This window comes from Galleria mellonella, unplaced genomic scaffold (genome assembly GCF_026898425.1).
Source record: "Galleria mellonella isolate WM207_F2 unplaced genomic scaffold, CSIRO_AGI_GalMel_v1 utg746, whole genome shotgun sequence".
Lineage (NCBI taxonomy): Eukaryota > Metazoa > Arthropoda > Insecta > Lepidoptera > Pyralidae > Galleria > Galleria mellonella.
Genome location: NW_026442148.1, coordinates 1,854,577 through 1,878,442, shown reverse-complemented (window position 1 = coordinate 1,878,442; position 23,866 = coordinate 1,854,577). Strand labels below are relative to the sequence as shown.

General features: G+C 37.1%; 1 long non-coding RNA gene across 3 annotated transcripts in view; it reads right to left on the bottom strand.

Moving 5' to 3' along the window:
• LOC116413737 (uncharacterized) overlaps window positions 1–23,866 on the bottom strand; it is a 47,975-nt gene that overhangs the window by 14,564 nt on the left and 9,545 nt on the right. For all 3 annotated transcript variants that reach the window (XR_008253607.1, XR_008253605.1, XR_008253606.1), the window contains one exon: window positions 9,750–9,842. This is a non-coding gene — a long non-coding RNA (uncharacterized LOC116413737). The remainder of the gene's footprint in view (window positions 1–9,749; window positions 9,843–23,866) is intronic.

Here is a 23,866-nt window from a genome sequence, read left to right as displayed (position 1 = left end):
ACCGACTACCGGAGCGAACACGCCGTCTCATCTTACGGTGGACGCGGATTTGATCTCCGCAAATACATTTTTATACATGAATATTGTATTGGATTGGATTGTATTAGTTAATGGTTTTTATTTTAAATAAACTATCAAGACTTAATGCGATGAAAACTTATTTCATTGTATTAAAACCCGATATACTGTATTTAAAATATGTATCAACAATGTCAAAGTCTAGGGGGAAGGGATTGTTAGGAATGAGGATCTAAAATTTCCATTGCTAATCCTTGCAAAGCGTGGTTAATTCTTGTCGAATTCATTCATCCTCACTTATCATCCCTCACTGGTGCCTCACCAGTGTATACCGAGGGGGAGGGATTGTTAGTAATGCGGACTACCAGTCCCATTGCTAGCAATATACCCTGTCAGGTCGACCTCCACGTGTTCCCCCTGGAAACCATCGTGCTGAATTCCGGGTGTCACAATCACAATGGGCTAACTGGACTGCTTTTTGATTTTCACTTATCATCCTTCACTGGTGCGTCGCCAGTGTACACAGATAACGAAAGCTGGGTTACCATTTTCACCCTTTAATAAAAATATATGCACTTATGCTTATTCGTATGAAATCCTATAATAATGGCCAACAAAAGAATATTACTGAGGCCATATCACAATAGTTGTAGAGTTTCATAAAGATTTCATTTGCTAAAATCGAAAGGTACGCGTCTGTGGCGAGCTTCGGCCGAGTACAATACGTTACTTTGCCTCGTAAAATATGGAGGGAAAATTATTGTTTTGCTTTTTTTTTTGTGAGGCTTCGAATGCAATGTTTTTAATGTTTGGTAATTTTTTTCTTATATATATTAATATTGTAAATGTGAAAGTGAGTTTGTCTGGTTGTTACATGTTTTTTTTTTTAATGGGTGATAATGAAATGATACTAATGGAAAACACTGGTTAGACACCAGTGAGGGATGATAGGTTAAGATGAAAAGGCAGGTCAGATGACTCATCGTGACGAATTCAGCAAGAATTATAATCAAGATGGTTTCCAGGGGGAATCGCGTGGAGGTCGACCTGTTAGGATATATTGCTTGCAATGGGACTGGTAGTCCTCATTACTAACAATCTACCCCCCCCCCCCCCACAGAGTCGTTTAGGTAAATGGGTAAATGACTCGTCGTGATAAATACACGTAGAATCTAGCATGATGGTTTCCAAGGGAGTGGAGGTCGAGTTCCACGCGGTCCCTTTGGAAACCATTGTGGGTAATTCTTGTGGGATTCATCACGATGAGCCAAGTTCCTTAATTTTATCCTCACCTATCATCCCCCACTGGTACCTCGCTAGTGTATACCGATAGCGCAGGCGGGGTTACCATTTCATTATCGTCCATTAAACAAATCTGTAAGTATATCCTTTCAGATAATGTAATGTAAATTTTCCAAATCATTCACGACTGACCGAGTTACAAGGTAACTAATATTTAAAAAAAAACATACAATCGAGACTCTCAAACCTTTTTTAAATCAATTAAAAAATTCTCTCTCTACCAAGTGGGAGCGAGACCAAAGACACACCTGATCAAATATACGCGGAAAGAAACTTCTACGTAGTCCACCTTAGTACTCGTATATAAAGACAGAAATGGCCGCAGTTTGTCAGTGGCAGCTAATGTGGGCCCAAATTGCTGGAGCCCAACCGAGGATTAAACATAAACAGTACATATACGTAATTACGTCGACCTAAGGTCCTAAGTAAATAAGTTTAAATTTAATACAAGAGACATCTGAGCATTGTGCGCTCGGTTTACATGGCGACCGCTTGGATCTTACGTATGTAGATGGAGTGATATGCTAAAAAACGCCCCACCCGGATCAACGTATAATTGTTACATGTATTTTTGGTTTCAACAAATATTTTATTTATTTATTTTATTAACACTTACACTAAAAAACTTTTCACTTAAATAACATCATTAATTAGATACAATCTCTCTTTAAGAAAAATAATATAAATTATACATGTTACAAATGACATAACGACGTAATGAAGAATAATGAAGATTACACAATTATATAATAACATTACTATTTTAATATGAAATTAAAATTAAAAAGAAAAACAGATAAAAAAAAAAAACAAAATTAATTTAATTATTTTATTATAGTTACTGTAATTGATTCAAAATTCACACTTCCCTCCCTGTTAGGAATTTATTAAAGTTAACAGTTTATATAAGACCTTTTTATAGTTGTGTAGGTTCATTTGGTTTGTCATTTTTATTTTTCTTAAAAAACATATATCATCTGTCAAATTGTATTGTAAAATGAAAATCTATTTTATCAAGAATCCGTAATTTTATTAATTATTATTAATTCCCCATTCTCCCGTCATTATCATTGACCACTGCCATCTCCTCTTAAGGAGAGAAGATGGCAATCTAACACCCCGGCAGAAGCACAGTCTGCCGGGGTTCAGGGCCCCAGGGAGAGAAACCTGCGTACAATGCGGGCAGCATGGAAATAAAAATCTGGGTTAATCGAAGAGGTTATTAAAAAAATACACTATCTAGATACATTTGATCTATGACCGGTATAATGGCTTGAAGAAGAATGTTTTTACGAGAAGTATTTATTATCCACCCCGGAGCGCAGTTGTGGGCATATTTTATACAAAATTAAGCTCACACTATCAAACTTATCCACCACCTGGGACATTGAAACTCACCGTCTTGGATGGTCGGTGAATTATTAACGAATTTGCAACATTACGAGAGGGAAATTGTGTTCATTTAAATTTCTAACGCTGTTGATGGTAAACATTGTTAACATACATGAGTCCGTCTCAATAGATGTTAATTAAAATGTAACAAACAAAGGAATAATTGATTTAAAAGTCTATTGTTTTAATGTTTCAATTTGTTACTAATTACAATAAAAGTTCCTTATTCACGCTTCCTTTATTCGCGTTATCACTATTCGCGACTTAAAAAATTCCTATATTCGCGGCTAAAAATTTCTATATTCGCGGATGTAATCGGTACATATTAATAAAAAAGATTCGGTTTCCTTTGCAAACGCGTCGGCGAATGGACTGATAAAAATTAAAACAGACCTTATTACAATTATACCTAAAGTATGTTATCAAATGCTGTCGCCGCTGTATAAGTGGTTCGGCTTTCTATATTCACGGTTTCTATATTCGCGGTATATTTACGGAACGTATACACCGCGAATAAAGTTTTTACTGTACATTTAAAGAATGTTTAGGGGTACCGGTCTACCGGAATAGCTATGTTATTTCTTCCTTCTATATGAATATAATATAACGAATGTGTTTGTTTAGTTCAGTGTTTCTCGTAGAAAGTTTATCAAATTCCATTCTATAATTTAGTTTTCAAAACAAAATAACTTGGTTTCTTCACAATTGAAAAAAAAATTATTTAGTGTAACATTATCTTAATTAATGAACTAATCTGTAAATATATCCTTTCATTTCGAAAAACAATTTTCCAAATCGGTTTACAACTGGTCGCAAACATGAAAAAATCTTTTTTCTTGAAATCGATTGAAAATACTACTTGCAATGGACAGCTTCACCCGTCTTATCTTATCGTGATGTTGCTTCAAGAAATAAGCTATTAAATGCAAAAAGAATGTTCCGTCTTTTTTAAATCGATTTTTTTAATAGGTAATAATGGAATGGTAACCCCGCCCGCGCTAACGATATACGCTGGCGAGGCACCAGTGAGGAATGATAGGTGAGAATGAAAAGGCAGGTCAGTTAGCCCATCGTGACGAATTCCACTGGAATTAACCGCGACCTGATAGGGTGTATTGCTGGATCAGAATCTGGTCAATGGTCTGGACAATGGGTCAGTTAGACCCCATTACCAACAATTCCTTTCGTCCCTTTTGAAGTCGGTTGATAAGTGAATACCTTCCAGCGCCATGTAAGCCACGCGTGCGACCGTCACACAATCAGCGCTGGCCAGGTGTGGTCGTTAACGCGCCCGCTAATTATGTGCACAGCCACACTTACAAGCTTGTAGTTTGATGTGGACTTGGCGCGGATTCGAATCGCAGGCAGGAAACTCACGTCTCAGGTGGTCAAGGGGGGGGGGGGGGGGGAGATTGTTTGTAATTAAGACTAAGCGCTCTGATGCTGGCAATATACATACATATACATATATATATATATATATATATATATATATATATATATATATATATATATATATATATATTTTTTGTGGAATTCATCACAGTGGGCCAACTTATCTACCTTTTCATCCTCACCTATCATCCCTCACTGATGAGGCACCAGTGAGGGATGATATGTGAGGCCAGCATATACCGATAGCGCAGGCGGGCTTACCATTCCATTTAACCATTAAAAAAATATCACCAACACTCTTTACTGTCGCTTTCTTGGAAAAGCTTTTGATTTTCTTAATAAATAAAAAAATAAACCCTACCACCTCGACCTTCAAGTGGTTCCTCCTTAAAACCATCATGGTTAATTCTAAATTCATCACGATAGGCTAACTGAGCTACTTTCATCCTCACTTATCTTCCATCATTGGTGCCCCAACAGCGTATACTGATAGCGCAGGCGGGGTTATCACTCCATTTTCACCCATAAAAAGAAGTGGTCAAGGGATATATTTTTAAACGAGGGTCAAAGGGCAGTTAGATAGATAGATAATAAATTTATTTGTATCTGGAGCACAAAGATAACAGTAAAAATAAATAGGAAACAAAAAAAAAAAAAGGAAAGAACATTAAAAAGCGACACAAACTGAAATTAGTTATTTAAATCTATTTATTTAAAGGAGCTTATATTATGCAGAAAACAGCCGACTTACACTTTAGTATTTGTGATTCACAATAATATAAAAATAATTAATATTTTTTTACTTATACTTAATTTTTTAAACCAAAAATATTTAGCAATTTTACTGCAAATGGTAATTCTGTGAGATTCTGTTGTCACAATTTATTAAATACAATTTAGTGACATCCGTCGAGGAATAACGGTACTTACTTAATACAACTACTCAATAGTAGATGGCGTTATATGTTACATGTGTGAAATTTAAAATATAGCTTCCGAAAGTAGGTAATAAATAAAAAAAAAAATAAACTTACGCTAATTATATTATGCAATAATTTAGAATCCTACGCCCCCTCCGCCCCTCTTAATTACGCCTATACACTATCCCACTTTTCTAATGAGTGATAATGGAATGGTAACCCCACCTGTGCTATCGGTATACACCGGCGGTGCACCAGTGAGGGATGATAGGTGACGGTGAAAAGGCAGATTAGTTAGCCCATCGTGATAAATTCCACAAGAATTAACCACGATGCTTTTCAATGGAAACGGCGTGAAGGTCAACCTAATAGGGTATATTGCTAGCAATGGGACTGTTAGATCCCCATCCTTAAAAATCCCTTACCCTTCCTTTAGGGATAACAATCGTGTGATATATATATTCTTTAAATCCAATATAATTGTTAGTGTAACATTTCACTATGGGAATATTATTGTAAATTACGTAGCGTCTCGGCACAGCCCTACTACAGTCAACCCTAAACCGCCCGCGGCACGAGTGGGGTCGCTTGCAAAATTTTTAATGGCCGAAATATTGAAATTGCAAAGTTCGTGACGTTTCTATGAAAAGGAAAAAGTGCGAATAGCGAGTTAACGGCGGCTGGAACAATCGAGTTTAATGATGGATAGGCGGGATTCTTGTAGTAACGTGCTGTTGAAACGTTAATGCAAAGAGGGAATCACTTATCACTTTTTAAACAATTATTATAACGCCATCTAGTTTTGCAAATTAAAAGTACCTTGTAGTGTTGGTAGTAAATGACATATATATATATATATAATATATATATATATATATATATCAGCCTTTAACTGTCCACTGCTGAACATAAGCCTCCCTCTTGGGGGTTTTGCCAGTAGTTGCCACGCTTGGCAGGCGAATTGGCAACAGCAGTCAGGCTTTGGAGATGTTTTAATATGGACGTTGCTGCCCATCCCTCGCCTTCCCTTAGTGGCCGCTTACTACAGCCACGGGAAAGGAAAAGATAGCCTTTTACATGCCGGGACTTTATTCAAACACATTCAATGTGTCTACGAAAAATCTTATAATTCATTTGTAATCGGGCGAGTTGAGAAACTCTTGTTGAAAGTCGCTTAAAAATGATGGGATTTACAATCAGGTTCAGTTTGAATGTACACTTATATATAAATAGATGCGTGAACTCATCTGTCCGTTCGTGAGTGGGTCACCCCGGTGACTCACCCCCGGATTAATACCGCTAATGCAATGAACCAACCCCGGATAATTGTTAATGCGGGAACACCATATGTTAACGGGCGTCCCCTGTCATTTGTTAATTTTTGGATTTGGGAAACAACGGGCACATTTCGGGGACAAATTGATTTTTATTGTCGTAACACATTAACGGGACCCGCCATATTAGAGTAGATTCATCATCTTCATCATTTTCATCACCACCACTGGTAGTTGCTACGTTTGACATACGGATTGACTTGACACGCAAATTACAAGAAATCCAAATTAAATATAAACTAGCAATCAATTGGATTTCGTACAGATAGCTAGAATTTTTAAAAATAATACATTAGAAAGGAATTGTTAGCAACGGGGTCTAACAGCACCATAGCTGGAGGAAAGGGATTGTTAGTAATGGGGGTCAAATAGCCCTATAACTAGCAATATACCCTGTCAGGTCGACCTCCACGTGGTTCCCCCTAGAAACCATCGTGACTAATTATAGTTTAATTCGTCAGGATGGGCTAACTGACCTACTTTCATCTTCATCTGTCATCCCTCACTGGTGCCCCGTCAGTGCATACCGATAGCGCAGACGGGGTTACCATACCATTGTCACCCATTAAAAAAAAAACTGCGCCATTGCTAGCAATATAACCTATAAGTTAGACCTTCAATTGTTTCTCTCTGGTAACCATCATGCTGAATTCCAGGTGTATTCATCACGATAGGCTAACTGATCTGCCTTTTCATTCTCACCTATCATTCCTCACTGGTGCCCCGTTAGCGTATACTGTTAGCGTAGGCGAGGTTACCGTTACTTTAACATAAATAAAAAAATACACAGGCAATATTAGCTTGGTATTTTTTTTTATACAACTTAGAATGGCAAACTAGCTGACGGCCCCACCTGATGGAAAGTGGTAACCGTCGCCTGTTCACATGAGCAGTACCACGGACATAACAGAGTACACTGTTTCGCCCATGATACCCCCCGTGCGTTGCCATTCCTGAGGACTCAGGTGTTACTCCTCTGTACCCAGTAAATTCACGCCATATCCTACCCTTCAAACCGAAACACAGTCATGCAAACACAACTGCTTTACGGTTGAAACATGAATGCGATAGAGGTACCCAAGCAAACGACATTTGTACAAAGCCTCCCTCTGGTAGAATTTTGAATTCTACGCCTCATCTCCTCCGGGATAGTATCACCGATCGGTCTCGTCGCTGGCAGAATCAAACCGACCACCCGACCGCTTAGCCGCAAATTAATTTGTCGTGAACATCGTTGGAACTCATCAGAATTCTCAATTGGGTGGAAGCGGTAATTATTACATTACAGCGCCGTCTTAGGGAGGTGGGGTGGATAGGCGTGATAAAATTATGACAAACATACGTATATTAATAACCAGACTGCCGCGTTTTCGGGTTAACGCGCTTGCTGAGGAAACAAAATTAAATAAACCAAACTAGATGGCGCTGAATTATAGATTTCTTGATTTTGATTTATCAGTTTGCAATATTTACTAATACTATAAGTGGGGGGGGGGGGGGGAAGGGATTGTTAGCAATGGAGTTTAACAGCCCCATTACTAGCAATATACTCTATTAGGTCGACCTCTACATGATTCCCCCTGGAAATCATCGTGAACAATTCTTGTTAAATTCGTCATGATGGGCGAACTGACCTGCTTCATCCTCACTGACACCGGTATATACCGATAGCGCAGGCGGGGTTACCATTCCATTATCATCCATTAAAAAAACACCCATTTTTGGGTTTGATTGTACCTCTGTCCCATTCGTGTTTCAACCATAAAAACAGTTGTGTTTGCATGGCTGTGTTTCGGTTTGAAGGGTAGGATATGGCAGTGAATTTACACGGTACAGAGGAATAACACCCGAGTCCTCAGGGATGGCAATGCATGGGGGGTATCATGGGCGAAACGTATACTCTGTTATGTTTATGGTACTGCTCATGTCTATAGGCGACGGTTACCACTTTCCATCAGGTGGGCCGTCAGCTTGTTTGCCATTCTAAGTTGTATAAAATAAAAACTTGGATTTCGATACCCAAGTTTTTTTTTTAATTATCATAGAAACACTACTACTGTTGGGCATCGGCTGACTGTCTATGGTCGGGTCTATTATTCGTTTGTTGAGTTGTGTGAGTGTGGCGCCCTCTACCTCTTGACAAAGAGTTTCCACTTCTTCCATTATACACTAAGGCTTCTGTCTGTATCACTAATCAGATATAAATAAACCAATTGATTGACACATTCAAACATATCGTCCGATTTAACCGAGCGAAACTAAAAGGTACGCCTTCGCCACGTGCCGTGTACTTCGTACGTATAATTACGCCATAAACCAGAATGGGGGTCGTCCAATTTGCTGGTTTATAGGCGACAAGCTATCCGGTGACGTTTGCCTGTTCGTTATACAGATGTACGGGTTATTGAAGTGACATATAGGTGAAGGTAGGACCGACCTAGTCATCACCATCGGGGGGAAAGGGATTGTTAGTAATGGGGTCTGATTTCCCTATAACTAGCAATACACCCTATCAGGTCGACCTCCACGCGGTTACCCCTGGAAACTATCGTGATTAATTCTAGTGGAATTCGTCACGATTGGCTAACTGACCTTCCTTTTCGTCGTCACCTATCACCCCTCACTGGTGCCCCGTTAGGGTATACCGACAGCGCAGGCGGGGTTACCATTCCATTACCAACAATTAAAAATAAACGTCACCCACTAATATCCTAACTGAAACCGGTAGCGTTGACGGGTTACAATTCCATTAAAAAAAAAAAAAAGAAAGTAGGGCTGGCACATCTATTGACTTTACATTTTCGTTTCACGCCACTCCCTAGGTCAGTAGTCGGCGGGGACGGGGCAGTGTGATGACCTTACAGGGGCGCGGGTTCAAATCAAACTGTTGATATTTATACACTTTTTAACCGACAGGAAAAAAGGAGGAGTTCTTAAGTCAAATATAAGGCTACGGTAACCACCAAAAAAATAATGAAATAGTTACTAGACAATGTCTGTACATGGGAGATATTAAAAAGAAAATAAAGCGATAGGTCTTTATAAGGGCAATTTAAAGCGAGAAATAATATTATTAAAAATTTTGTCTGTCGATCTGTTTGTTTTGACATCACGCAAAAATTACTGCACCAAATTGAATGCGATTTTCACAGTTGTGTTCCTGAAGGTCTATCTTAAAATCTGGTGTTGGCTTGGCAAAATATCCTTCAAAATTCACCATTAAGAAAAAACTATAAAGAATCGAGACAAAACATATCATTTAGCTATTAAAACGAGACACAAACATTTTAATGGCTTTGCCAACCATAAATGAGCCATGAGACGTATTAACATGGCGTCATTGTCCCAGTGTGTAACTATTAGCTAAATTAAGAAATTAGGAACATACCCAGCTATGGCTGTATGCGTTGAGTTCCCGAGTCATGTTCGAGAGTCGAGAATGCCATTGGGCGGCCGACGCACGTGTGTTCCCAGCTCACATCTGCGGACCAACAAAAGAAAACGGTTTTTGTAAACAGATTCTATTTTCAAAAATAAGCATACAAGCAGATGGTTTCATTGTGTCGGGGTTTTAGTTGTGGTAGTGCTGTACGGTCTCGTGTCTATGGTCGTTTATTTTTTTTTCTATTCAATTGAGCACAGACCTAATAAAAGATTTAATATACTAACTACCATAAAGGTAATAATGCAACAAATTACTCTGTCAGATCGTAGTAAAATATAACAGTAATAAATTCATCATCATCACCATATCACCAAGGATTGTTGACAGCCCAGGGTTGTCACTCATGTGTTATCGATTCTTGTATTTTTTCTTTTATCAGACTGTGATTGTGTCCTTTGTACTGTGATTTACAGTACATTATTTCATAGAATCACTTAACAATGCAACAAATTAAAGACTCATTCGTACACAGGTTTGTAATAGAATGGATATAATATTATATCCTCCTATAATATACTTTTTTACATTAAATAATTATCTAGTACAAAACTGTACATTGTAACAAAAGCTGAAAATATTATATTCATGCAGTTAACTGGAAAAGTAGAAAGCTTTGATCAGTTAAATCAACATTATTTTTTTTAATTATTATTTTTTTCACCGAGCAATTTAAAGTTCGGCCCCCAATAAAACATTCTTTCAAGAGAAACCTTCTAATTAATATTAAAATAACTCGATTAAAAAGAACAAACAAAATGATAAGTGAGCAAACAATATTTAAAATACCTCCTTTAAAAATCTGCGTAAGCTTAAAAATACTGGCATAATTACAGGTCCTTGCCTTTGCCTCGCGAAAAAAAAAAAAGAAAAAGGTAAATAAAGAGGCCGCGAAGCGACGACAAAGCGCGATCGTATCGTCGAAATAGCGAGCCTTTTAATTAAAAACTCTAATTTCAAAAATGGAACGACCGTATTCGAAATTCAAATTTGAATTGTGAATGAATATTTTGAGGCGCGAGTTCACGAGTGACGGCCATTGTGTGTATTTCGTTTCGTTGTTTATTGGCATTACGCCATAGTGTTACACTGTCGAGTAGTGATGAGATTTGTATGTGTGACAGAAACAAAAGTCAACGCATCGTAACAGACTGGCGTCAATAGACTATCGTTAGCCAGCTCGACTGTCAAGATCAGAGACTAATTATATCTATTGTATGAACACATTTCATATGAATACATATCTAATAGGGGTGGAATATATAGCAATATATATTGTAGTCTCAATATCTATTTATTGACTTAATAATGGATATATTAAATATGTGTTATCGAAATGAAGCACCCAATCTAAATGTATATATACCTAGATATCAGACTGGTGTGGGCTATATCGAAATGGTTGATGACATTTTTCCCGTCATCACTGTCCAGAGAAGCTCGATATATAGATATCGCTATCGATACCGATATCACCGATACCTAATATCTAAGTCTCAATATTTCAATAGATATATCAATGCTCTTTGCTCATTACGTGTGTTCCAAGTTACATCATAATTAGTAAATTGTTTATGACAGTAATTGTACCATAGATTAGCTGTTATGTATCAACATTTTATCTTTGGTTTATTTATAATTATGTAAGTTTATTTTAACACTACTAATGAACTTTGTATATGTGTGTGTGTGTGTGAATCACTTAGACAATATTATTCATTACAAGAATGAATATGTAGTTACTTTTTTTATTTTTTAATTATATATATATTCTTTATTGCACAAAAACATACAGTAACAACAATAAGTTAATAACAATGTTAGCAAAGGCGGACTTATCTCTAAAAGAGATTTCTTCCAGTCAACCTAACGCAGTGGCATAGGAAGTAGTGAGTGGGCAGTAGTAGTGCAAGACAGAAATTTAAATAAATATTTACATAAATTATAAATAATTATATATATACACACATACATTCACATATATACATACATACACATACACATATATATACATATACACATACATATACACACATACATACACACGTTAAATACAACATTTATTACCAATTATATACCTTGTCTGGACTCCAATACATTTTTTTTTTACAATTACCCGCAATTTCATTACAGTTAACAAAATGTCCCACCAATAGTTGTTTCGGTGAATATTTGATAATTATTTATGTATGAAATTATTAAATTGTATATTAGTAAGTATAAAATAAATTTGAAAATCCTATTACTGTTTGTATCCATGGATATTTGTTGTTTTTTTTACGCAAAAACTACTTAACGGATTTGAATGAAATTTGGTACACGGGTAGGTTATATCCTAACATAGGATATTTTATGTACTGATTCACGCGGGCGAAACCGCGGAATACGGCTAGTATTAGAATAACAATACCAGAGTAGTTCGTCTTTAGTTAGGCTTATTTAATTAAAAATAGTGAATGCCAAGCCCTTAAACAATCGAACCCAATTTCAATTTTAATTTTTAAATATGGAACGCGTTCGCGACGGACGTCCGCGGCGTTCAATTTGCGGCAGGATGCAGCCAATCGCGCTCGTTCCCGCCTCGTGTGACGCTCGCGCATGCGTACAACATACCATATTGACATTTCATTGTAACTATGCAATTTAATCTTTATTATTAGCAAGCTACGTGTTATATTGATTTCATATGGAAGTTTGCAATTGTGCCAACATTCGCATACCGCTTGTGGGGTATAATTTGGGCTTAAGTTAATTTGATTTAAGGTTTATAATGATTGTATATGTTTATCGGTGGTTTACGGTCCCGCAAGGGAGCCATACGCCGCCATGTTCAGTCTAATGACCGCGTTTGCGTTAGAATTGGCAAATTAAAATATAAGGGATGGGATAAACTTTAACGAACTTAACCACCGTTTTCCAGAGTACACCAAGACATTAGGACAGGTTTTCAGTCCACTGTGAATAAGGCGTTATTTTCCAGCTCTTAGGAGTTGACCAAGGATGGAGATTAGAAGAATTAGTCCCCAACGATAGAAATGATTACCTTAGTAGTATAGCGAATAGTAATTTAACACACGGCCTCACATTCCAATGGGAGACTTTGTACAAAAGTCGATTGCTTGGGCATCTCTGTCACATTCATGTTTCTACTTTGAAGCAGTTGTGTTTGCACGGCTGTGTTTCGGTATGAAGGGCGTGAATTTACAGGGTACAGAGGAATAACATCTGAGTCCTCAGAAATGGCAACGCATGGGTGGTATCATGGGCGAAACAGTATACTCTGTTATGTCCACGGTACTGCTCATGTCTATAGGCGACGGTTACCACTTTCCATCAGGTGGGCCGTCAGCTTGTTTGTCATTCTAAGTTGTATAAAAAAAAATGGTCGTAAGTTCGATTGTCGCATAAGACAAATGTTTGTATTTGGTTTAGGCTTTATCTATATATAAAAAATATATATTAAAGAAAAGTACTTAATTAAATACATATGTTACCCGAAACCCGTAGTACAAGCTCTGATAATTCAGAATTTTATTCACTAAATTATTATGGGACCAACACAATGAGTAAATACTCGATTGTGAAAAGAATTAATGAAATAACTTAATATTGCACAAAAATTGATACACAGAATTGATTTTGTAAAAAAAAATCTAAGGTAATCGATCTGAAAGTATATCCTTTCAAATAAAAGAGAACTATCCAAATGTTTTGAGGTAACAAATAAAAAAATACTACCAAATCGATTAGAGTTTAGAATTGACGAAAATATTACGTTAAGTTGATTTAAAAAAAAAAAAAATACAAACAAATTGCTGCCTTCTTGTATCGCTTAAAAATATTACAATGCATACGCAGAAAACAATAACAATGCATTATGGATTGTGCAGGTCGGAGCCGCTTTATAAAGAAAATTCAAAAATATTCCAGAAAATCTGGAACAAAACAAGTGCATTATTTTACTTTGAATCGCGGTCGAAACTTCTTTTACGTAATCGAGACATATTGCCTAATACGTGATCTAGGCCTATGCAAAATTTCATGAGAATTGGTCGAGTCGTTAAACGGGCTATGGTTAAAAAACAAGCAAATAATAAAACTACTGAATACGTCTCTACCTTCTCAGTGACTGTCATTGGTTCGATTTAGAACAGTTGATTTAAATTTGAAATTCAAATATGGAACGATTCCGTAACCGATAAAACGGCCAGTATTGTGCGATGTTCTTCAAATCCCCTCATTGTAATCTCAGATTTGTTAATAATAAGGTTACTTTTTACAAAGATCCTCTTTGCTTTACATTTGAATGGAATGGGCCACGTGTCGATCAAAATGAATGTTGATTTTCTAAAAAAAAAATATATTATCTACTTTAGTTTGCATTAATACATAAAAAATGAATGTTTGTTGCCAGCGCGTTACCTTTTCATGGGCAATCGCATTCAAATTGTATTCAAAACAAGGAAACAATGTCAGAACTTTTTTTACAAAACATTCAAACTTGAGGCCCGAATTGAAGTTTCGTTTATTTTTCACAACTTTAGAACTTATTTTGAAGTGTATATTTTCCAACAAAAGGTACTTACTGTTCTGCAAAATAAGTTTTTTTAAAGTAACTATATAGGAAATAAAAGAATCTTTTGGAAATAAGCATATTAGAAAAACCTAGCTTTCGTGAAAATTAAAAAGCTTTCGTAGTTATTGACAGATGTAAAAAAACAAAAGTGAATAGACAGGCAGGCCTTAGTGTCTTAAAAAAAAACAGATCGGCGGCATGTTTACAGAGATGGCGGGTGTCGCAATTTGAATTTCGAATATTCTGTCGTGCCTCTGTTATCGCTGCGCGGGGTCAGCGCTTCCTATCGTTTTTATCGTCGTCACTTCCCGTTCGACATTTAAAATATTGAATTTTTTGTTACGGGAATACGATTGAATGTCAGTTTATGGAATTATGACTTTTTTTTTTAAACTATAACGTCAATATTTTATGAACCAACATCAGAAATAAAGAAGATTCTGTCCCACAAAAAAGTAGTTATTTTAATTTATAAACTAAACTTCTAAACCGATTTTGATGTAATTTCTATAGGATCAGTCTGTAAGTGTAATCTGTTTAGATAAAAAAAAAAAAGAATTTTCCAAATCGATTTAGAACTGACTCGTTCTTGAGACATATAATCAAAATGGTTGAATACAATTGAATGAAATTTAGTATACCGTATCCTATATTAATACATTAATATATCTTTAAAGTTAAATTTAGACTTCCTCCTACCAACATAACAGCTGGATGCACTATGCTAAATATGAAAGGATTAAAATTTTGTGTCGCTTTTCAAATAATATTACTTAGTGAAAAAAGATCTGTGAAAATAAAAAAGGGTGCTATCTAATCCTGTATATTAATTCACGTGAGCAAACCCGCGGAATATACAAAGCTAGTTGAAAATAATTCGAATCTAGAGTAAGAATAAACATAACAATCTAATAATACAACTAAATAAATAATCGTACCATAATATGTACCGAGTAAACTGTACAGTCCAAACATTGGTAATAACTCGGGGGAATCGAGTTGCAATCGAAGAATCGAGTAGAAATCGAAAACAGGATCTCGATAAGGTATCCGATCGAGATATCGGCGCTCTATTGGTCGTTCAGGGTGATATGTCTGAAGTTCGATCCGAGACGTCACTAGCATCGTTTGTGAAATGTTGTCCACAGATGATTGCACAGAAAGCGAGTCGAACATTTTGTTAGCGAATTATTGTTCTTTTTTTCTTTCCTTTTATACTTTCGAAGAGGTTACGAACATAGGCCATTCTGCCTTGTTTTTAGTAAATTATATTTTCAGTTTATCTTCTTCGGTTAAGAACAAATTATCTCATTTTCCGTATTTCTTTTTTTATTTCTAACAAATATTGAGAATTTATCAATTATTGACGTCTAATGTTTACCTAGTGTTGCAATCCATAAGCTATAGTGACCGTTTACCATTAGACTGCAAGTACGCTTGTTCGCCACCTTGGTATAAAAAAAAACGTCACTACATCTTCCGTGATAGAAACTTGATTTCATAGCTATTATAGTAAATTTATTGGATTTCTCTGGGCATAATTGTTTTTTTAAGCACCGAAAAAAGAGTTTTCAATTTGTTTTGAACTATTTACGCGACTATATTATGGTATTACGTTACCAATCATCATCATCATCAACACATCACTCTTTAACTGTCCACTGTTGGACATAAGCCTCCCTTAGAGGTTTTGCCAGTAGCTGGCACGCTTGGCCGGAGAGACGCTGCTGCCCATACCTAGCCTTCCCTTAGTCGCCTTTTACGACACCCACGGGAAAGGAAGGGGTGGCCTATTCTAGGGTGGGACCACACGGCTATCTCACATTACACACATACATTTTGCATGTAAATGAATACTAATCGTGAAGCTATCCCACAGTATGATCGGCTCAAACAGTATCACCAAACGTTCCGCGTGCCATTAGCTCGAATTGGGGTCAATTGTTTGTCCACACTCGTTACGCGGCCGCCGCCATGTTGGAAATATTCGGGAACGGTCGCCCCCTGTCAGGGTTGCCAACTTATATTCGAAATTTAATTTAAGGAACATTAATAATATTGCCGTATAGGTCACGACATAGAATGTGCCACCGCTTCCTTTACCGTGGATGTCGTCAGAGGCGACTAAGGAAAGTTCATTGTCGAGGGATGGGCAGCAGCGTCCCTTTTGAAACATAACCAAAGCCTGATGGTATGATATGTATATCTGTTTATATATAATCAATATACACTTCAGCTGCCCGCTAGCGACATGCTTTCCAAATGTATTGGGTCGACTGGAAGAGATCTCTGTCAGAGATAAGTCCATGCTTGCTCACAATATTTATAAATGGATTAACAATGTAATTTACAAGTGCAATAATATATATATATATATATATATATATATATATATATACATAATATTAAATTTGACAACCCTAGCTATGAGTTTGCGGTGATATTCTATTACATTCTAAAGCGAGTACTACGTAACGACCTCTGTGTTGCGGCCAACCAATGGTTGTAGGTAGGCAGTCTAGGATATTATGGGGACTGCCATGGGAATGCTAATGGTGGCTTCTACAACTGGGGGGAAAGGGATTGTTAGTAATATGATTACTAACAATATACCGTTAAGGCGACCTCCACGTGGTTGAATTCTTGAATGGTTTAATTCTTGAATTCATAAAAATGGGCTAATTGACCTGCCTTTTCATCCTCACCTATCATCCCTCACTGGTGCCCCGCCAGTGTATACCGCACGTCAAACCGAAACACGGCCACGCAAATACAGTTGCTATTCGTGACATATTCGTCACTAGGCTTGAGTAACATGGATACCGATCCGATATCTATATTTTGGGTTTCTCTGGACATTGATGGTGGGTAAAAGGTCATCACCCAATTCGATATCACCCATATCGGTCGGATATTTATTGTCGTATATGTTATAAAGTCTGTGTCAAATAAAAAAAAAAATATAGGATATATATTTTTTTTTGATGTGTGAAAATGGCATGGTAATTGGCAACCCCGCCTGCGCTAACGGGATACGCTGGCGGAGCACCAGTGAAGGGTGATAGATGAGAATGAAAACAGGCCAGTTAGCCCGTCATGATGAATTCATCAGGAATTAACCATGATAGTTTCCAGGGGGAACCGCGAGGATTTCGACCTGGTTGGGTATATTGCTAGCAATGGGATTCTTAGTCTCCATTACTAACAATCCCTTTCCCCCCTGTTATCCTAAATTTATTATTATTAATTCAATCTTGCGCCACCTGCCTACTTCTATCTGTTCTCCTTTAACCAAAGGTTGTCTGTAAGAAATCGCCCTAGCGATAAGACCGCCTTTTGTACCTTTATGTGTATATTTCAATCTGTATTTATGTTACTGTATTTCACTTGAATTATTCACTTGTCATTGCACATTTTTATTTATGGTGCAATAAAGAGTTAAATAATAATAAATGTTTTACAAACATCCAATTTTATAACACATAAACGAATTCTGCTGGAAAATTTAATTTTAATATTTAACACCATTAGTTATTACCATAATAATAATGTGGTATATTTTATATTTAACAATCTGTATTTATGTTATGTTACTGTATTTCACTTGAATTATTCACTTGTCATTGCACATTTTTATTTATGGTGCAATAAAGAGTTAAATAAATAAATATTAAAAAAAAAAATTATTAACAGACTTTTAACATATTCGTCATTGGACCAGTATCTATATATATATATATATATATATATATATATATATATATATATATATATATATATATATATATATATATATATATATATATATATATATATATATATATATATATATATGTATGTATATATGTATGTATCTATATATGTTTGTATATGATAATATTTATATAATAGTGCGCCACCTACTCTTTGTCTTTTTCCCAATGTCCTCTACCCAAAGGTTGTGTGGAAGAGATTGCTCAGCGATAAGGCCGCCTCTTGTATCACTTCTCATTAATATTTACTGTATTTGTTATTTCTCTTTTTATTTGGTGCAATAAAGTGTAAAATAAATAAATAAATAAAAATAAATAAATTACTAGATATTGCAACTAAAATATATTGCTAAATACCTATATATTTTAGTTATATATTCGATTGACGCAACTATTTACTAAAATTATTGCGTCAATCGAATTTAATTTTAAAAACAATTTGATAAAAATGTTGTTCTAATCAAAGAACTATGTCGACATGTATTTATATAAAATGTATGATTACCATACATACAAGGAAAAATAACCAGCAATAAAGTTATCCTCATACAAACATTCACTTATATAGACATAAAATGCCTACCTATTCGTATTATAAGATTTTATAATTGAATGATTGAAATTTTTTTTTATACAACTTAGAATGGCAAAGCCGACGACCCACCTAATGGAAAATGGTAACCGTCGCCTATACACATGAGCAGTACCATGGACATAACAGAGTATACTGTTTCGTCCATGATACCCCCCATGCGTTGCCATTCCTGAGTACTCAGGTGTTATTCCTCTGTACCCTGTAAATTCACAACATATCCCACCCTTCAAACCGAAACACAGCCATGCAAACATACACACATAACAGAGTATACTGTTTCGCCCATGATATCCCTCATAAACTCAAAAAATGCTTCAATGATTAAAAAAAAAAACTTAAAAAAGCTACATTATCAAGAAATATCATTGACTATTCCCGTGGGTGTCGAAAGAGGCAGCTAAGGAAACTTAACGGGCGAGGAATGGGCAGCAACGTCCCTCTTAAAACATAACCAAAAATCATTTTTTTAATGCATGATAATGGAATGGTAACCCCGCCTGCGCTCTCGGTATACACTGGCTGGGTACCAGTGAAGGGTGACAGGTGCGGATGAAGGCAGAACAGTTGGCCCATAGTGACTAACTGAACAAGTAACCACTATAGTCCAGGGGAACTATGTAGAGGTCGGCCTGACAGCCAATAGATCCGGCTAGCAACGGGACTGTTAAATCTCATTAATAACAATCCCTTTCCAAATTGCAGTTGCCAACCCGCCTGCCAAGCTTGGCAACTACTGACAAAACTCCCCTCATGGGATAAACCTATGTTCAGCAGTGATATTATGGTACATAATAAAAAAAAAAATAACTGTATTTTATTAAAAAAAAAAAAAACCGTGCGAAGCCGCTACTCTAACGACCAGTTCTCTCATGAGAAACATTACAGGGTACTATAGTAAAAAAAAAAATAAGCAAAAAATTCCCGTTTCGCAAAACAATATCTGGATCGGAACGCTTCCGAAAAAAGCCCGAACTATTGTGCACGCGAAATAAAGGGCCATTGTGAAATAGACGCAGCTGCTTCGAGTTCGACAAGCGAATTACACAATATCGGCGGGCAAATAGTAGTGGCCAATATAATGTTATACAAATTTAGACTCTATTATCATCGGCGTAACGTTCATTATTGAACGGCAAAGATAAGAATGCCAATTGATTCGGCAGTTGGGGGCAGTGATTCTTGGAGGAAGCGGACTTGTTCGATGAACTTATTGTGATTTATACTTTGCGCTATTAAATGTTAGGTCGAATATTGTTTGTCTACTGCCAATGATTATTGTTATCAGGAAATGTATGTAAAAATATCTCGCACTGAGGGGTGGACGCCGAATTGACCTGAACGCTGTACTGGTGACCTTTGAGGCGTTGAACATGTGTGAAATATGGTTTGTATAAATTCTCATAATATTTAAAAACAGTGTAAAATATAACGATTTTTATACTACAGAGGTCGCAAACAAGCATACAGCCAGTCTGATGGTAAACGGTCACTGCAGCCATTGGACGCCTGCAACACTAGGGGTTTTTTCTTAATGGGTGAAAATGGCATGGTAACCCCGCCTGTGCTATCGGTATACACCGGCGAGGGACCAGTGAGAGGTGATAGGTGAGGATGAAAAGGCAGGTCAGTTAGTCCAACGTGATGAATTCAACGATAAATTAGTCATGACAGTTTCCAGAGGAAACCGTGTGGAGATCGACCTGTTAGAGTACATTGACAGTAATGGGGACTAACCTCCCCATTACTAATAATCCCTCCCCCCCCCCCCACCGCAAGACCAGGAGTGTCATGTGCGCGTTTCGACTTAAAGGAATCTCTTTATCCCCTTATTGAGGGTAAAGGGATTGGGGAAAAGGATTGTTAGTAATGGAGATTGAGAATCCTATTGCTAGCAATATACCCAACCAGGTCGACCTCCTCGCGGTTCCCCCTGGAAACAATCGTGGTTAATTCCTGATGAATTCATCATGATGAACTAACTGGCCTGTTTTCATTCTCACCTATCACCCTTCACTGGTGCTCCGCCAGCGTATCCCGTTAGCCGCAGGCGGGGTTACCATACCATTTTTACCCATCAAAAAAAACCCCATGCTGTAGTCTCTTGGAAAACCCTCGACAGGGAGTGACAGAGACTCATTACAATTTAAAATCTGACGTTAATTTTATCATGACAATCCATCCATTTTTTAAAACAACGCGCGTAAAATAGCGAGCGAAATGCTAAAATATAATAGATACGTAAACACAGATGGATATACATACCACTTACACGTATACATATAGATAACAGACATATTAACCTAAAAACATCGCGAATCAATAACCTAAAAAAAATCAATCCATTAAAACCCATGGCTCTTACTACCGTTTCTCGTTTAATTCTCACTCGGATCGTGTTTGTATCGAGTTTCAATCGATAATAAATCTACTGATAGATTTGCGGTAGCGATAGCGTGTCTATCGATACATTCGTTTTGTGCATTCCAGATAGACTACGTCTTTTTAAACGGCAACATAATTTAAGATTTAGTTCCACAAAAAGAAAACCGACTTCAATTGTGAAAAAACCATTTTGAATTAAAAACTAAATTACTGAACCGATTTTGATAAATTATATGGAATCAGTCTGTATGTAGGAGAGATAAAAAAAATACAACCGAATTGAGTGCCTCCATTTTTAAGTCGACTGACATCGTTTGCTCTTTGTACCTAATTTTTTTCTTGATGGGTGAAAATGGTACGGTAACCTCGCCTGCGCTAAGGGATACGCTGGCGGAGCACCAGTGAAGGGTGATAGATGAGAATGAAAACAGGCCAGTTAGCCCGTCATGATGAATTCATCAGGAATTAACCATGATAGTTTCCAGGGGGAACCGCGAGGAGGTATATTGCTAGCAATAGAATTCTCAGTCTCTATCACTAACAATCTCTTTCCCCCCTTTGTACCTAATTAACATCAATCCCTTTCAAGGGGGAATTGATTGTTAGTAATGGGGAGGTTAGTCGCCATTGCTATCGATATACTGTCAGGTCGACCTCCACGTGGTCCCCCTAGAAACCATCGTGCTGAATTCCTGGTGTATTCATCACGATAGGCTAACTGACCTGTCTTTTCATCCTCACCTATCATCCCTCACTGATGCTCCGCCAGTGTATACCGATAGCGCAGGTGAGGTTACCATTCCATTATCATCCATTAAAAAAAAACTTTTAGAGGAAACAATAAAGAGTATCTATCTATCTATCCCGGTGAAAAAGACGGAGTCGCGTGTAAGAGTTAGTTTATACAATTTCAAAATATTAGCGGCCTGTCCCGGCGTCGCACGGGTGGACATTTTTACATTTTAAAAAGTGGCCATTAAGGCTGCACACGCGACGGAAGCTTAAACATGGACGTAACTTCTCCCTTTTCCCCAACATTTCCCTTCACTGCTCTGCTCCTATTGATCGTAGCGTGATGAAAAGTATACTATAACCTGCCCAGGAGTATGAAGAATAATTGTACCAAGTTTCGTTAAAATCCGTCGAGTAGTTTTTGTTTCTATAACGAACATACAAGGAGACAGAGACAAAAATTTTACTGATTGCATTTTTGGCATCAGCATCGATTACTAATCACCGCCTGATAGTTATTTTGGTAATATATTTCATGTACAGAATTGACCTCTCTACAGATTTATTATAAGTATAGATTGAGACGGAGTTTCAATGATTAAAAAGGTACATTAGTGAATTTAAAATACCTAAATACCATCAATATTTTTGCGTTCCCCGCGGACTCCTATACAATTTTGGATGACGCGGCTGTATTAGTTGTAGCGATTTGCCGCCAAATTTCGAGCGCCATTGTGAATTTTGAATGGCGTAATCACAATGGTCGACACTTGAGGATGTTCGCTCTCGACTACTTTGAGAATAGAGTATCGAATACCTATTGTATATATTCCAATGGGGGTGTATTCTATATACGTTATTTTTTTTTTATAATTATTATATTTTTAACCGACTTCCGATGTAGGAGGTTTTTTTTTAGATGGGTGAAAATGGTATGGTAACCCCGCCTGCGCTAATGGGATACGCTGGCGGAGCACCAGTGAAGGGTGATAGATGAGAATGAAAACAGGCCAGTTAGCCAATCATGATGAATTCATCATGAAGAATTAATCATGACAGTTTCCAGAGGGAACCGCGTAGAGGTCGACCTGGTTGGGTATATTGCTAGCAATGGGATTTTTAGTCTCCATTACTAACAATCCCTTTCCCCTCGATGTAGAAGGGTTTTGTTATTCCGGTTCGTTGGTTTTTTTTATGGGTGAAAATGGTATGGTAACCCCGCCTGCGCTAATGGGATACGCTGGCGGAGTACCAGTGAAGGGATGACCAGGATAGGCGACGAAAGCAGGCCAGTTGGCCAATCATGACTAATTAAACAAGAATCAACAACATTCGTTTCCAAGGAAACCACGGGGAGGTCGACCTGATAGGACGTATTGCTTACAAAGGGGGCAATTAGACCCCATTATTAACAATCCCTCTATGGTCCCCACCTTCGCCATTCACAAAGGGTCGTCAAGCAAACATATTCACTCCTTGTGACGAACAATAAGCTTATTTCTCCAAAGGTACAATTCCACGTGCGGCAACCCTAGCGGCTGCGTATACGTTTACATTAATCACTCACACAGTCAAATTAACTCTAAACACTAGAGCACTATATAATGACGTAATATTTAGCAACTGTGCGAGTAATTAATCACACACATGCGCACATGTATTGTTCCAAATTTAAATAATGTAGTTCAAATACGGTAGGGTTATGTTATGAATTATTATTGTTATTATATGGAACAGTCGCCGGTTGCTTTAATAAGAATGAATGAATGATTATTGAATTTTCTTTTTTTTTTATACAACTTAGAATGGCAAACAAGCTGGCGGTCCACCTGATGGAAAGTGGTAACCGTCGCCTATAGACATGAGCAGTACCATGGACATAACAGAGTATACTGTTTCGCCCATGATACCCCCCATGCGTTGCCATTCCTGAGGACTCAGATGTTATTCCTCTGTACCCAGTAAATTCACGCCATATCCCACCCTTCAAACCTGTTTTTGTTATAATTAAATTAAGATTGAAAAA